General features: G+C 50.3%; 1 protein-coding gene and 1 pseudogene across 2 annotated transcripts in view; both read right to left on the bottom strand.

Moving 5' to 3' along the window:
* The window catches only part of SDHA (succinate dehydrogenase complex flavoprotein subunit A), a 615,692-nt gene that overhangs the window by 163,772 nt on the left and 435,809 nt on the right, over positions 1-16,111 (bottom strand). The window lies entirely within an intron of this gene.
* Positions 9,667-9,784, bottom strand: LOC121002978 (annotated as a pseudogene).

Raw genomic sequence — 16,111 nt, 5'->3', positions numbered from 1 at the left:
ATCCGGGGCAATGAGAACGGTCGGAATCCCTTCCGCCTCGATCTTGCGTAGAACCTTCGGCAGCAAAGGAAGCAGAGGGAAGACATAGAGAAGGCTGAAGTCCTGCCACGGAGACACCAGCGCGTCCACCCCGTACGCCTTCGGATCCCGAGCGCGAGCCAGGAACACCGGAAGCTTGTTGTTGAGCCTGGACGCCATCAAGTCCACATCCGGACGGCCCCACCGGCGGCAGATGTCTTCGAATACATCCGGATGCAGAGACCACTCGTCTGGGTCCACCTTGCTGCGGCTTAGAAAATCCGCTGTCAAATTGTCGACCCCCGGAATGTATACCGCTGACAACACCGGGACGTGAGACTCCACCCACAGCAGAATTCTCCTCACCTCCTGCATCACCGCCCGGCTGCGTGTCCCGCCTTGATGGTTGATGTAAGCCACAGCCGTGGCATTGTCCCACTGAATCCTCACCGGGCGGCCGTCAAGGAGAGGAGTCCAATGGGAGAGGGAGTGGAAAATCGCTCTCAGCTCCAGGATGTTGATCGGGAGGAGAGATTCCGCTGCTGACCAAACCCCCTGAACCGTGGGGACTGGAGAACGTCGCCCCAACCCAGGAGGCTGGCATCGGTGGTGACGATCGTCCAGGAGAACGGGAGGAAAGATCTTCCCGACGTCAGGTTCACAGGGGACAGACACCAAGGGAGAGCTGCCCGAACCCGCTGAGACTGGCGGATGCGAGCATCCAGACCACGAGAGGTCTTGTCCCAGAGGGAAAGGATCTCCCGCTGCAGCGAACGAGTGTGAAACTGGGCATATGGTACGGCCTCGAAAGAGGCTACCATAAGACCCAGGACCCGCATGCAGTCCCGGATGGAGAGACACGGGGAGCGCAGTAGGTGCGACACCGCCCCCTGGATCTGGGAGGACTTGGAGTCTGGAAGAAACACTTTGGCGGCCGAGGTATCCAAGACCATCCCCAGGAAGGAGAGCTTCTGGGAAGGGAGGAGAGAGGATTTTGGGAAGTTGATCAGCCAGCCGAACTGTTCCAGAGTCTGAACAGTGATCCGGACGCTGTCCTCGGCCTGCGGAAGTGAGGGGGCCTTTATCAGGATGTCGTCCAGGTAGGGCAGCAAAGGAATGCTCCCGGTGCGAAGAAGTGCCATAAGCGGCGCTAGGTTCTTAGTAAAGAGCCGAGGGGCGGTCGCTAACCCGAAAGGAAGGGCGACAAACCGATAGTGCCGGCCACCAATGGCGAAGCGCAGGAATCGTTGGTGAGATTCTGCGATAGGGACATGCAGATAGGCGTCCTGGATGTATACGGACGTGAGGAACTCCCCTGGAAAAAGAGAAACAATAACGGAGCGGAGGGACTCCATTCGAAACCTCCGCACCCGCAGAAACTTGTTGAGCAGCTTCAGGTCCAGGATCGGACGCACCGACCCTCCTTCTTTGGGACCACGAACAAGTTTGAATAGAAACCTGTGCCCTGTTCCTCTGGGGGAACTGGGGTAATAACACCCCGGTCCAGAAGGGAAGAAACTGCCTTCAAGAGGTCCGAGGCTCGGGCCGGATTCCCCGGAATGCGAGAAGGGAAAAAAGGTTCCGGCGGTCTGGACGCAAATTCTATCTTGTAACCCGACGTTAAAATTTCTAGAGCGCAGGCGTCCTGAACATGAGCCCTCCAAACCTGCTGATAAGAGAGCAGGCGGCCCCCCACCATGAGGGGTGGGGGCGTCCCTTCATGCATTGGACTGCTTGGGAGCAGCAGGGCGAGCCGACTGTGCCCTTGGGCGCCAGTAAGGCTGGGGCTTGAAGGAGGGCTTTTTGCGGGAGTCCTGAGACCCCCCAGCGGAGGAAGCAGACGACGTCCTGCTAGAAGAGAAGCGGCGAAAGGACTGGTACAGGGAACCGGAAGACCTGGTCCGAAAGGGGCGCTTGGACCTGGGTTGGGGAAGATGAGTGCTCTTGCCCCCTGTAGTGGCAGAGATGAACTCGTCCAGCTGAGCCCCAAAAAGTCTGGAACCCTCAAAAGGGGAGGTTAGCAAGGGAACGCTTGGAAGAAGCGTCGGCGTCCCACACCTTCAACCAGACCTCTCTGCACTGAATGACCGAGAGGGCTGAAATGCGGGCAAAGAGGGAACCCATGTCCATGGAAGCCTCGCAAAGGAACTTGGAAGCCTGAGACATCTGGAGAACAAAATCCAGCGTGTCACCAGACGCATCTTGTTCCGCCAGGTCTTGGTGGTGGCGCTGCAACTACACCGAGAGGGCTCTGGCCACCCATGCCGAAGCAAAAGCAGGCCGCAGGGACGTGCCCGCCAGTGAGAAAATGGATTTGGAAAGAGAATCTAGGCGCCTGTCCACAGCGTACTGCAGAGAGGAGCCATCTAAGACAGGGAGGGCCGTGTTTTTGGCTAACCTGGCCACTGGGGGATCCACCCTAGGGGAAGAAGACCACTTCTTCACACTGTCAGCCGGAAAAGGATAAAGCGTATCCATGCGTTTGGTGGCAGAGAACTTTTGATTAGGACGGTCCCAGGCCCTGGATATGACCGCAGAAAATTTCTCATGGACAGGAAACACGGCAGCCTCCGGCTTCTTAGGCGGGAAAAGGGCAAACTCCCGACTAGTGGAAGGAGGAGAATCCCCTTGGAGATTAAAGGTGTCACGGACAGTCGCCACTAAGTCAGCTACCATGGTAGAGAGCTTAGGCGGGGGGTCCCGCTCCATGACCTCGTCCGAGCTGGACAATTCCCCTTCGGACTTGCGCTCTCTGGGGGAAGAGTCGTCCGAACGCGCCTCTAGACGAGAAGGGGGGGGGGGGGGAAGCGGAGTCATCCGAGGAGGAATGCTGCCGATCACGCTGCCTCTTAGCGGTCAAGCGTCCTCTGCGGGAACCACTGAGAGGAGATGGAGTGGTTGGCACCACAGGATTGGAAACTGCCATACGTTCCATAAAAGGACATGGCTGCCTTGGCGACTAAGGCCAAATCAGCGGCCACACTGGACATGGCAGATGCCCAAGCGGGAACCGCAGGCTCCGCAGGGACAGGGGGAAACTGGTCTGGGCAAGAGAAGGAGGAGAATGGTGATCCTGTCCAGGGGCAGGGCAGGAGGCACAGATACCAGTGACAGAAAGTGGCAGAAGACACTCCTTACAGGACCCCATTGGGGTCCGAGAAGAGGTCTTGGCAGACTTAAAGGGGGCCCCAGGCTTAGGCATGATTGCAACCACAAGCTAAAACGTCCTACCACCCAGGCAACAGCACAGAAGTCCACCGGAGAGAAGCAGGGGAGCAGACACGCGTGCGAGGAGCTTCTCAGCAAGCGAAGGAAGACGCCAGAGCGAAGCGCTGAGGCTCCGCCCCCAGGACACGTCATAGAAACGCGAAAAGAGCGTGCAAACTTTATGAAAAAAAAAATGTCCTTTGGCGCCGAAAGCGGCGTAGCGGGTGTTAATTTAGCTGGACGGCGACGCATGTGTGCCCTCGGGTGTCGGAGGCCCCCGAATTAAGCTGGGGGGGCCCGCCGCTGGCCGGTGCTGCTGGAGAGTGGTAGGAGCGGTGCCAGCACCGACACCGTGCAGAGAACAGCCGTGTCCCATAGAATATGACCGCGTAAGCAGGGAAGATACCAGTATAGTGCCTCCAATTGCACCAGTACCTCCAGACAGAAAACACCCTTCCCCAGCTCACGCAGGCTGCCCACAGGTATCAGGCAGGGAGAAAGGGGGAGGGGGGAGCAGAGGAAATTGCAGCCATACCTATCTGTTCCTGCAGTTTTCTCCCTCTGTTCGGTACCAGCAGGGCTCACCTCTTCAGACATCTGACTCAACGGAGTACAGTGCTCTGGATGGATGGAAGCAGCAGGTGACCCAGGAGCTGGTGGGATGCCGGAGCTAACAGGTCGAGCCCGGATCCACTTGTCTTCTTGGGGGAAAATGGAGGCAGCCAGGCAGCGTCCCAAAGACGGCGGCGGGCACTCCACGGGGGACCAGGAAAGCGCTATGCTGACCTGTGTCCCCATCTAAAAAGAAAATAACAAACCGGAGTAGAAATCAACAAAAGTGTCATCCTCCTTCACCAGACACTAAGCAAAGACGGACTTCCTCCTGGTGGAGCCTGGGGGTATAGCCCGAGGAGGAGGAGCTCTCTTTTGTATTTGCATAGTGTCCCTCCTAGTAATACCTCTAAGCTATACCCATGGTCTGTGTCCCCCAATGGAATGTACGAGAAAAACATAAAGCTCTTTATTGTATGTATACTAATGCCAGAAGCCTGACTAATAAAACTGGGGAACTGGAATTAGTGATGTGTCAAGAGGAACTAGGGCTGGGAGATATGCCTTCCAATTGTCATTCAAAAGAGTGTTTCTTCATGGAGGAACAAAAATAACAAACTTCAAAAAAAATTTAATTTAGCCAACTAAGAGAGGCCATAGGCCGAACTAACTGGGACAAAGTCCTCAAAAATAAAAATACAGCCACAAAATGGGATATTTTTAAAAGCATCCTAAAATGTAATTGTGAGAGGTACATACCTTATGGGAATAAAAGGTTAAGTAACAAGAAAAAAACAATGTGGATAAATAGAACTGTAAAGAAAGCAATGAATAACAAAAAGAAAGCATTTAAATCCCTAAGGCTACTTTCACACCTGCGTTCGGGTGTCCGCTCGTGAGCTCCGTTTGAAGGGGCTCAGAAGCGGCCCCGAACGCATCCGTCCAGCCCTAATGCATTCTGAGTGGACGCGGATCCGCTCAGAATGCATCAGTCTGGCGGCGTTCAGCCTCCGATCCGCGAGCGGACACCTGAACGCTGCTTGCAGCGTTCGGGTGTCCGCCTGGCTGTGCGGAGGCAAGCAGATCCGTCCAGACTTACAATGTAAGTCAATGGGGACGGATCCGTTTGAAGATGACACCATATGGCTAAATCTTCAAACGGATCCGTCCCCCATTGACTTTCAATGTAAATTCTGGACGGATCCGTTCAGACTTAGAATTTTTTTCAAACTATAATGCAGACGGATCCGTTCTGAACGGATACAAACGTCTGCATTATAGGAGCGGATCCGTTTGAGCAGACATCAGACGGACCCGCTCTGAACGCTAGTGTGAAAGTAGCCTAAAACAGGAGGCTAGTGAGGAAGCACTGAAAAACTATAAGGAAAAAATTGAATATGTAAAAAACAAATAAAAGCAGCTTAACTAGAGACCGAGAGATTAATTGCCAAAGAGAGTAATACAAACCCTAGGAAGTTCTTCAATTATATAAATGGTAAAAAGTATAAATCTGAAGGTGTCGGCTCTTTACAGAGCATTGAGGGGGGAGTTGCAGAGAGCGATGAGGAGAAAGCAAAGCTATAAACTAATAAACTGTCAGATGAAATGCAGAATGTAAAAGTAAATTCCCCATTAAAAGTGCCCAGGAAGAAGTACAGCGGCGTATTAAGAAGCTTAAAATCGCCAGGACCAGATGGCATACACCCCCTTATCCTAAGAGAATTAAGTAATGTCAAAGCCAGACACTTATTTCTGATATTTACGGACTCTATACTGACAGGGAGTGTTCCACAGGATTGGCAGATAGCAAATGTTGTGTTAATATACAAAAAGGGTGCAAAAACAGACCCCGGAAACTATAGGCCGGTAAATCGTGGGAAAACAGTTTGAAGGTTTTCTGAGAAATGCTATTTTGGAGTACCTCAATGTAAATAAGCAAATAACGCCATATCAGTATGGCTTCCTGAGGGATCGGTCATGTCAAACTAATTTAATCAGTTTCTATGAGGAGGTAAGATCTACACTTGACAGCGGTGATTCAATGAAATTCGTATATCTCACATGGAAAAGGACCTAGGAACAGCAAACTAAGCTGTAGAAACCAGTGTCAGGCAGCTGCTGCCAAGGCTAATAAGATAAGCTGCCCGTGATGAAAACATATTCCTGCCACTTTACAAATCACTATTCAGACCACACATGGAGTACTGTGTACAAGGCAGACATAGCAGAGCTGGAGAGGGTACAGAGGAGGGCAACTACAGTAATAACTGGAATGGGTGGATTACAGTACCCTGAAAGATTATCAAAATTAGAGTTATTCTCTTTAGAAAAGACGACTGAGGGGAGATCTAATAACTATGTATAAATATATCAGGGGTCAGTACAGAGATCTCTCCCATCATCTATTATCCCCAGGACTGTGACAAGGGGACATCCTCTGCGTCTGGAGGAAATAAGGTTTGTACATAGAAAAGGATTCTTTATGGTAATAGCAGTGAGACTATCTGCCTGAGGGGGTGGTTATGGTGAGTTCACTAAAAGAGTTTAAGAGGGGCCTGGATGTATTTCTGGAGTGTAATAATATTACATGCTATAGCTACTAGAGAGGGGTCGTTGATCCAGGGCGTTATTCTGATTGCCTGATTGGAGTAGGGAAGGATTTTTTGGGGAAAATTTGCTTCTACCTCAAAGTTGTTTTTTTTTTTTGCCTTCCTCTGGATCAACTTGCAGGATAACAGGCCGAACTAGATGGACAGAGGTCTTTTTTCAGCCATATAAACTATGTTACTATGTATGTAATTGCAGTGGATATAAAAAAGTCTACACACCCCTGTTAAAATGTCAGGTTTCTGTGCTGTAAAAAATGAGACAAAGATAAATCATTTCAGAACTTTTTCCACCTTTAATGTGACCTATAAACTGTACCACTCAATTGAAAAACACCCTAGTGGAGTGAGCAGTAATCCGCGACGGGGGAACCATGCTATGATCGCGATAAGCCGCAGCGAAAGACGAGCGGATCCATCTCGCCACAATGACCGTGGAGGCCGCCAGGCCCTTACAAGGCCCCTCTGGAATCACAAAGAGGGAGTCTGAACAACGAAAGGAGTCAGTAGTCTTCAGATACACCTTCAGGGCCCGGACCACATCCAGGGAACGTAAAGTGCGCTCCTTAGGATTTGCCGGAGAAGGGCAAAAGAAGGGCAGAACAAGATCCTCATTAAGATGGAAGGGCAAAAAGGATGGAACAGGACGGAGTACCACTTTATCCTGATGAAAAACCAGAAAGGCTCCTGGCAGAAAAGAGCGGCCAGCTCCGATACTCGTCTAATGGAAGATATGGCCACAAGGAAGACCACCTTCCAGGTAAGAAGAGTCGGGGAGACCTCCCTCAAAAGCTCGAAGGGAGCTGCCTGGAGATCGGGGAGGACCAACTTGAGATCCCCTAGAGGCAAAGGGGGGATGGACGGAGGGCCCAAAAGGTACCACCCCCTGCAGACAGGTCTTCACAGGACCCAGGAGAGCAAGAGATCACAGAAAAAAGACTGCTAAGGCCCAAAATTGCCCCTTCAGGGAGCTCAGGAACAGACCCAGCTCAAGACCGGACTGAAGGAAAGAAAGAATGGAAAAACGAAGGGGAGGGAACCCCGAATTCTCACAAACAGCAGGAAGGCCTTCCAGGTACTGGTAGTAAATCCTGGAGGAAGCCGGCTTCCTTGCCCTGAACCTGGTCCTAACCACAGAATCCAAAAACCCCCTCTTTTTCAGGATGGAGGTTTCAACAGCCACGCCATTAAACAAAGAGACCGTACATTTTGGTGGAAGAGCGGTCCTTGAGACAGGAGATCTCCTCTGTCAGGAAGAGGCCATGGGGCGTCTGGTGCAGAACCCGCGGTAGTGGAGGAAGCGGAGGGAGTGGAGGGAAGACAGAGGAGGCTGAAGTTCTTCCACGGAGACACCAGCGCGTCCACCCCGTGCGCCTTCGGGTCCCGATAGCGAGCCAGGAACACCGGAACCAGGACGTTGAGCCTGGACGCCATCAAGTCCACGTCCGGACAGCCCAACCGGTGACAGACGTTTTCGAATTCGTCTGGATGTAGAGACCACTCGCCTGGATCTACTTTGCTGCAGCTTAGGAAGTCCGCTGCCCAGTTGTCAACTCCCAGGATGTACACCGCAGACAACATCGGAACGTGAGTTCTGCCCACTGCAGGGTCCTCTTCACTTCCTGCAACACTGCCCGACTGCGGTCCCACTTTCTGACTGAATCCGCACCAGACGGCCGGCCAGGAGAGTAGACCAATGGGAGAGAGAGTGAAAAATCGCTCTCAGCTCTAGGATGTTGATCGGGAGGCAAGCCTCCGCCGCCGACCAACCCCCCTGGACCGCGAGGGACCGGAGAACGCCGGCCCAACCCAGGAGACTGGCAGCGGCGGAGATGAACGTCCCAGAGACCGGGAGAAGGATCTCCCCCCATGTCAGATTCGGAAGGGGCAGCCACCGAGGAAGAGATGCCCGAACCTGCAGAGACAGGCGGACTCGAGAGTCCAGACGCCGAGAGGTCTTGTCCCAGAAGTAAAGGATCTCCCGTTGAAGCGAACTGGTGTGAAATTGGGCATATGGCACGGCCTCAAAGGAGGCCACCCTAAGACCTAGGGCCCATATGCACTCCCGAATAGAGAGGAACGGGGAGCGCAGCAGGTGCGACACCGCCCCCTGGATCTGGGAGGACCTGGAGTCTGGAAGACACACCTTGGCAGCCGAGGTATTCAGAACCATACCCAGAAAGGAAGAGATGACTTTGGGACCTCCCCAAAGTTGACCAGCCAACCAAATCGTTCCAAAGTCCGAACGGTGGTCCGGACGCTGTCCTCGGCCTGCGGAAGCGAGGGTGCCTTTATCAGAAAGTAGTACAGATAAGGCAGCAAAGTAATGCCCCTGGAGCGAAGAAGCGACATGAGCGGTTCAAGGATCTTGGTAAAGACCCGAGGGGCGGTTGCTAACCCGAAGGGAAGAGCGACAAACTGATAGATCTGGTTGCTAATGGCGAAGCGCAGAAGTGCTGTTGACTTTCTGCGATAGGGACGTGCAGATAGGCGTTCTAACTCCGCACCCGCAGAAGCTTGTCGAGTAGCTTCAGATCCAGGATCGGACGCACCGATCCATCCTTCTTTGGGACCACGAACAGGTTTGAACAAAAAACCTGTTCCTTGTTCTTCTGGGGGAACTGGCAATGGTCCAGAAGGGAAGAGACAGCCCTGAAAAGGCCTGAGGCACGGGCCGGCTCCCCCAAACGCGTGAAGGGAAAAAACGTTTTGGCGGTCCGGACGCGAATTCTCTCTCTTATCCCGGCGATACAACTTCTAGCGCCCAGTTGACCTGAACAGGAGCCCTCCAGACCTGCTGAAAGGCGAGTAGGCCCCCCACTGCAAGGGGTGGGGGCGTCCCTTCATGCAGAAGCCTGCTGGGAGAAGCAGGATGGGCTGACTGCACCCTCTGGTGTCCGGAAGGCTGGAGCTCAAGGAGGGCTTCTTGCGGGAGTCCTGAGACCCCCCAGAGAGGAAGCAGACGACGCCCTGCAAAAGACTGGTACCGGGAACCAGAAGCCCTGGACCGAAAGGAGCCATCGCTCTGGGCTGGGGAAGATGTGTACTCTTGCCTCCTGACGCGGCAGAGATGAATTCATCCAGCTGAACCCCAAAAGGTCTGGACCCTTCAAAGGGAAGGTGAACAAGGGAACGCTTAGAAGCAGCGGCAGCGTTCCACACCGTCAACCAGACCTCTCTGCACTGAATGACCGAGAGGGCAGAGATGCGGGCAAAGAGGCATCTAAAGTCCATGGAAGCCTCACATAGGAAGATGGAAGCCTGAGACATTTGGAGAGATCAAGTCCTACATCACCTGGTATTCCCAGCGGTCTCCCATCCAAGTACGAACCAGGCCCGACCCTGCTTAGCTTCCGAGATCAGACGAGATCGGGCGTGTTCAGGGTGGTGTGGCCGTAGGCCCAGTGTGTCAGCCGACGCAACTTGTTCCGCCATTTCTTGGTGGTGGCGCCGTAACCACACTGAAAGGGCTGGCAACCCATGCTGAGGCAAAAGGTAGGCCGCAGGGACGTGCCTGTCAGAGAGAAAATGGATTTGGCCAGGGAATCCAAACGCCTGTCCTCGCGTCCTACAAAGAGGAACCCTCTAGGACAGGAAGAGACGTATTTTTGGCTAATCTGACCACCAGGGCAATCCACCTTAGGGGGAGAAGACCACTTCTCCACACAATCCTCAGGAAAAGGATAAAGCAAAGCCATACAAAGAGGAACCTGCGTTTGGTGGCTGAGAACTTTGATGAGGGCGGTTCCAGGCCTTAGCTATGACCATGGAAAAGTCCCCATGGACAGGCAAAAAGACCGTCTCAGGCATTAAAGGTGTCACGGACAGCCGCCACCAAGTTAGAAATCGTGGTGGAAGGCTAAGGCAGGGTGTCCCGCTCCATGACTTAGTCCGAGCCGGACAATTCCCCTCCAGACCTGTACTCCCAGAGAGAGGGAGAGTCGTCCGGACGCGCCCTAGGCGGGGGGGGGGGGGAAGGGGGGGGGGGAAGGGGGGGGGGGAAGGGGGGGGGGGGGAAGGGGGGGGAAGGGTGGGGGAAGGGGGGGGGGGGAAGGGTGGGGGGGGGGGGGGGGGGCGGAGTCATCCGAGGAGGAATGCTACCGCCCATGCTGCCACTTAGTGGATAAGCATCCTCTGTGAGAATCACTGAGAGGAGATGGAGTGGGGGGCGCCACAGAATTGGTAGCCGCCCCACCCTCCATAAAGGACGTGGCCGCCTTGGCTACTAAGGCCAGATCCGCGGCCGCCCTGGGCATGTCGGAAGCCCAGATGGGTACCGATGTCTCCGCAGAGAGGCACGATTGCGTCATGCAGAGGGGGGACTGGGCTGAGCAAGAGAAGTAAGAGATCCTGTCCAGGGGCAGGGCACAAGACACAGGCGACAGAAAGAAAGGCTGAAGGCACACCTGACAGGACCCCGGTGGGGCCTGAGAAATGGCTATGGCAGACTAAGGGGAGACCCCAGAGACCTCCCTCATCTTTTTAAAGTCTTTATCTCTACACCTGTTTTAGCTTAGCAGCAAGGTCTGACAAAGTATCTGTATCTGCCACAGGTCAGGAGTGGATTAGGCATAATGGCTGACAAATAAGAATTAGAAAATCTCCTACCAGTTGTCTGAAAAGTCCCACCACTCAGGCAACAGAAGAGAGGACCTCCGGCGGAGAGGAGCAGGGGAAGTCACGCGAGAGTTTGGAAACTGCACGGCCGTACACAGCGAGGAGGAAGCGCCAGAGCGGAACCGAGGCTCCGCCCCTTGACCGCGTCATAATGGCGCGAAAAGAGTGCGCACCATATGAAAAAATGGACCCCGTAGCCACCAGGGCCCGATCCGCACAGCATATCGGGGGATAATGTCCCTGGGGTGTGGGGAGGAAAGCGCCGCCGGTGGCTGCCACGGTGAGTACTACCGCCGAACTCTGTGGTGCGTCCCCTGCAAGGAAAGGAGCGATGCCGGCAAGTGCCGCGCATAGCATGCCAGATGCCGAGCCTGCCTTAAAGGCAGGAAATATGTGCCCCTAATAAAGAGCCCCACGTGCCCCCAGAAGGACTCCTATCTCTGCAGCTCACCCAGGCAGCCACAGGAGTAATGAGGATGGAGAGAGGGAGGAAGGAGGGGGAGAGAGGGAGGAAGGAGGGGGGGGGCAGGGATGCAGGCAATACTTATCTGCTCCTGCAGTCTTCTCCCTCGACTCCAGGACCAGCAGGGATGCACCTCTTCAGACTTCTGACTCCTTGCCCAGGAGTGCAGTGCTCTGGTGGAGGGTGGCAGCAGGTGACCCAGTGGCTGGTGGGATACCGGAGCTGCAGGTCGAGCCCGGATCCACTTGGCTTCTTTGGGGGCAATGGAGGCAGCCAGGCAGCGTCCCAAAGACGGCGGTGGGCACTCCACGGGGGACCAGGAAAGCACTATGCTGACCTGTGTCCCCATCTAGAAAGAAAATAACAAACCGGAGTAGAGATAGTGATCGTGTCAACCTCCTTCACCGGACACTAAGCAAAGACTGAATTTCTCCTGCTGGAGTCGGGGGGTATAGCCCGAGGAGGAGGAGCTCTTCATTTGCATAGTGTCCCTCCTACTAATACCTCTAAGCTATACCCATGGTCTGTGTCCCCCAATGGAATGTACGAGAAAATCATTTTAAATAGGAGTCAGCATACACCTGCCAACATTTAAAGGATAACTGTCATTTTTTATTTTATTTGCTAGTTTATTAGAGCAAAGCATGTATACCTGAGTTAGTATGTCAATGATTGCCAAAACATCTGTAATTACCTTATAATACAAGCTTTCATTAATGTCTCCTGTCTCTTTCCACTGCTCCCTTAAAAGACCGTTGCTATGGCTCATCTGTCTCCGGCTAGCAAGACAGAGGGGCAGTCCTTCACACTGCATGCCTGCGTTAGACGTCAGAATGAGGAGGCATGTCTCTCAGTAATCCAATCTGATTGGCTGGCAGGAAGCTGCTGGCTACAGCAAGTTTATATGTTACCTGAGGGAATGCAGTTTAGGACTCTGAGAACTGGCAGAGGAGCCATCTTGAGAAGATCCTCATAATGTAGGATTCAAAACAGCCGTAACTAAGGGGAAAACTCAAGGAAAACAGTGGTAACTGAAGAAACTAAAGATTGCTTTATGCATAATGCTGCTGCAGCAGTAACATATGCTAAAATAGATTTTTTTATGAAAATATGACAGTTATCCTTTAAAGTGCCTCTGATTAACCCCAAATAAAAGTTCAGCTGCTCTAGTTGGTCTTTCCTGAAATTTTCTTAGTCGCATCCCACAGCAAAAGCCATGGTCCACAGAGAGCTTCCAAAGCATCAGAGGGATCTCATTGTTAAAAGGTATCAGTCAGGAGAAGGGTACAAAAGAATTTTCAAGGCATTAGATATACCATGGAACACAGTGAAAACAGTCATCATCAAGTGAAGAAAATATGGCACAACAGTGACATTACCAAGAAGTGGACGTCCCTCCAAAATTGCTGAAAAGATGAGAAGAAAACTGGTCTGGGAGGCTACCAAGAAGCCTACAGCAACATTAAAAGAGATGCAGGAATATCTGGCAAGTACTGGATGTGTGGTAAATGTGGCAACAATCTTCCGTATTCTTCAAATATCTGGGCTATGGGGTAGAGTGGCAAGATGAAAGCCTTTTCTTATGAAGAAAAACATCCAAGCCAGGCCACGGAACATTTTGCAAAAACACATCTGAAGTCTCCCAAAAGCATGTGGGAAAAGGTCTGATGAGCCCAAAGGTTGAACTTTTTGGTCATAATTCCAAAAGATATGCTTGGCGCAAAAACAACACTGCACATCACCAAAAGAACACTATACCCACAGTGCAGCATGGTGGTGGCAGCATCATGCTTTGGGGCTGTTTTTCTTCAGCTGGAACTGGGGCCTTAGCCCTCTAGCTTAAGCTAGAGGGAATTATTAACAGTTCCAAATACCAGTCAATATTGGCACAAAACCTTCAGGCTTCTGCTAAAAAGCTGAACATGAAGAGAAAATTCATCTTTTAGCACGACAACGACCCAAAGAATACATTCCATAAATGTCCAGCTAAATTAATAAATATTTTATAGAGGGATCATAGAATCTAGAAGTGTCCAGCAGAATTGACCCTTTAAAACGTAACTTTTACTTACTGATAAATAATACATCCAAATCAACAAAGGAATTGCTTCACCAGAAGAAGATTAAAGTTTTGGAATGGCCAGAGCCCAGACCTGAATCAGATTGAAAATCTGTGGGGTAATATGAAGAGGGCTGTGCACAGGAGACGCCCTCGCAATCTCACAGATGTCAAAATGTGCCATGCTGATAGACTCATACCCAAAAAGAGTGCTGTAATAAAATCAAAAGGTGCTTCAACAGAGTATTAGTTTAAGGGTGTGCACACTTATGCAACCATATTTTATTTTTATATTTTTTCTTCCCTCTACCTAAAAGATTTCAGTTTATTTTTAAATTGAGTTGTACAGTTTATAGGTCACATTCAAGGTGGAAAAAGTTCTGAAATGATTTATCTCTGTCTCATTTTTTTTACATCACAGAAACCTGACACTACCAGGGGTGTGTAGACTTTTTATATCTATATATATATATATATATATATATATATATATATATATATATATATATATATATATATATATGTGTGTATGTTAGAAACCTTTGGCTGTGAAAATAAAAAATAGTTTTTTTATTTCCAATAAAATTTTCTTTAGCCCCAACTTTTTCATTTTCACAAGGCATAACAGGAGAAAATGTACCCCACAATTTATGCATTTTTTTCTGGATATGGCAACACCCCATATGATGTCGTTGCGGTTTGGAGGCATGGCAGTGTTCAGAAGGGATGTTGTTTTTAGGACTAATAAAATTTTTATTTGTTTGAGCTGTGTGAGGGTTTGTTTGTTGCAGGACAAGCTGTAATTTTTGTACCATTTTGGAGTACAAATCACAATGAAGTACATATGTAGTAGAATAACATCTTAAGCCAAGTACAGTGAGTTACATTCGATTAAAAATAGTCGCATATAGTATATTTGTTCATGGAAGAAAACATGAGGGGAAAACATACAACATATAAACTAAGTAAACTCAGCGATCTTCAAGTTAGAAAACATCTAGTCTAGGTCTACTATTTCTTTGCATGCAGTTATTTTGAAAGAGTCTTTACTATGGAGGAAATGTCTCATCTTAAGATATTTATAGAAATCTTTATGAGGTATTGAGTATACGTCATGGACAGAGGCGAATTGCTTAAGTTGAGACATTTCAAAGAGTTGTGAGACATGTGTTAGGCCACTATTCACCCAGTTATTAACCTCAAGGTCGGGAATGAAGGTGGTCAGCGTTTCTAATGAGGCATATGGATAAAGAGAGCGCGCTACTCCAGAAGTTTTGGAATGAAAAGTCCTTCATATCGTTATTGAGGTGCGAAGAAAGTTAGGGAGGCCTTTTATGGGAAGTGTAGGATCTAACATTGCCACAAGCAAGGCTTTTAGATTCTGGGTTTTAGAAATAGTCGATTCAATGTGCAGCCAATGGTGCTGCAAATCTCCTTTCCACCATTCTTTCATAAAGCTCAAGTGGGTAGCAATGTAGTAGTCATGTATATTGGGTAGCCCTAAACCTCCTGCTTTTTTTTGTTTTAACATTATTTTGTGTGCAATCCGGGGTCACCTGGGGGTCCAGATAAACCTATGTAGTAATCTGTAAATACGGTTAAAGGGGGTTGTCCAAGTTATATTTAGTGATGACCCCACCGATCAGCTGTTTGAAGAGAAGGCGCGCGCCATGTCAGCGCTGCCTCCTCTTCATTGTTTACCTGCTTGCTGTTGCATCTGCAGCGGTGAACAAGTGTAATTACAGCCAAGCCGTCCCCTATTATTTCAATGGTACGGATTGCTCCTATACAAGTGTATAGAAGCGATCCGTACCATTGAAATCAATCAGACGCAGAGGGTGTCCCCTCGTCACAGTCACAGTCCTGGGGATAAATAGATTATGGGAGAGATCTCTGTACTGCCCCCTTATATATTTATACATAGTAATTAGATCTCCCCTCAGTCGTCTTTTTTCTAAAGTAAATAACCCTAATTTTGATAATCTTTCAGGGTACTGTAGTCCACCCATTCCAGTTATTACTTTAGTTGCCCTCCTCTGAACCCTCTCCAGCTCTGCTATGTCTGCCTTGTTTACAGGAGCCCAGAACTGTACGCAGTACTCCATGTGTGGTCTGACTACTGATTTGTAAAGTGGTAGGACTATGTTCTCATCACAGGCATCTATGCCCCTTTTGATGCAACCCATTATCTTATTGGCCTTGGCAGCAGCTGCCCGACACTGGTTTTTACTGCTTAGTTCGCTGTTCACTAAAATTCCTAGGTCCTTTTCCATGTCAGTGTTACCCAGTGTTTTACCATTTAGAAGGTACGGGTGATTTGCATTATTCCTTTCCATGTGCATAACCTTACATTTGTCGGTGTTAAACCTCATCTGCCACTTCTCTGCCCAAGACTCTAATCTATCCAGATCCATCTGTAGCTGTATAGTGTCCTCTTCAGTGTTAATTACTTTACACAGTTTAGTGTCATCTGCAAAAATTGATATTTTACTGTGCAAGCCTTCTACAAGATCATTAATAAATATATTGAAGAGAATAATGCCCAATACTGACCCCTGAGGAACTCAGCTAGTGACAGTGACCCAATCC

This window comes from Bufo bufo, chromosome 5, assembly GCF_905171765.1.
Source record: "Bufo bufo chromosome 5, aBufBuf1.1, whole genome shotgun sequence".
Classification (NCBI taxonomy): Eukaryota; Metazoa; Chordata; class Amphibia; order Anura; family Bufonidae; genus Bufo; species Bufo bufo.
The sequence above is the reverse complement of the archived record's forward strand: the minus strand, read 5'-3'. Positions and strand labels throughout refer to the sequence as shown.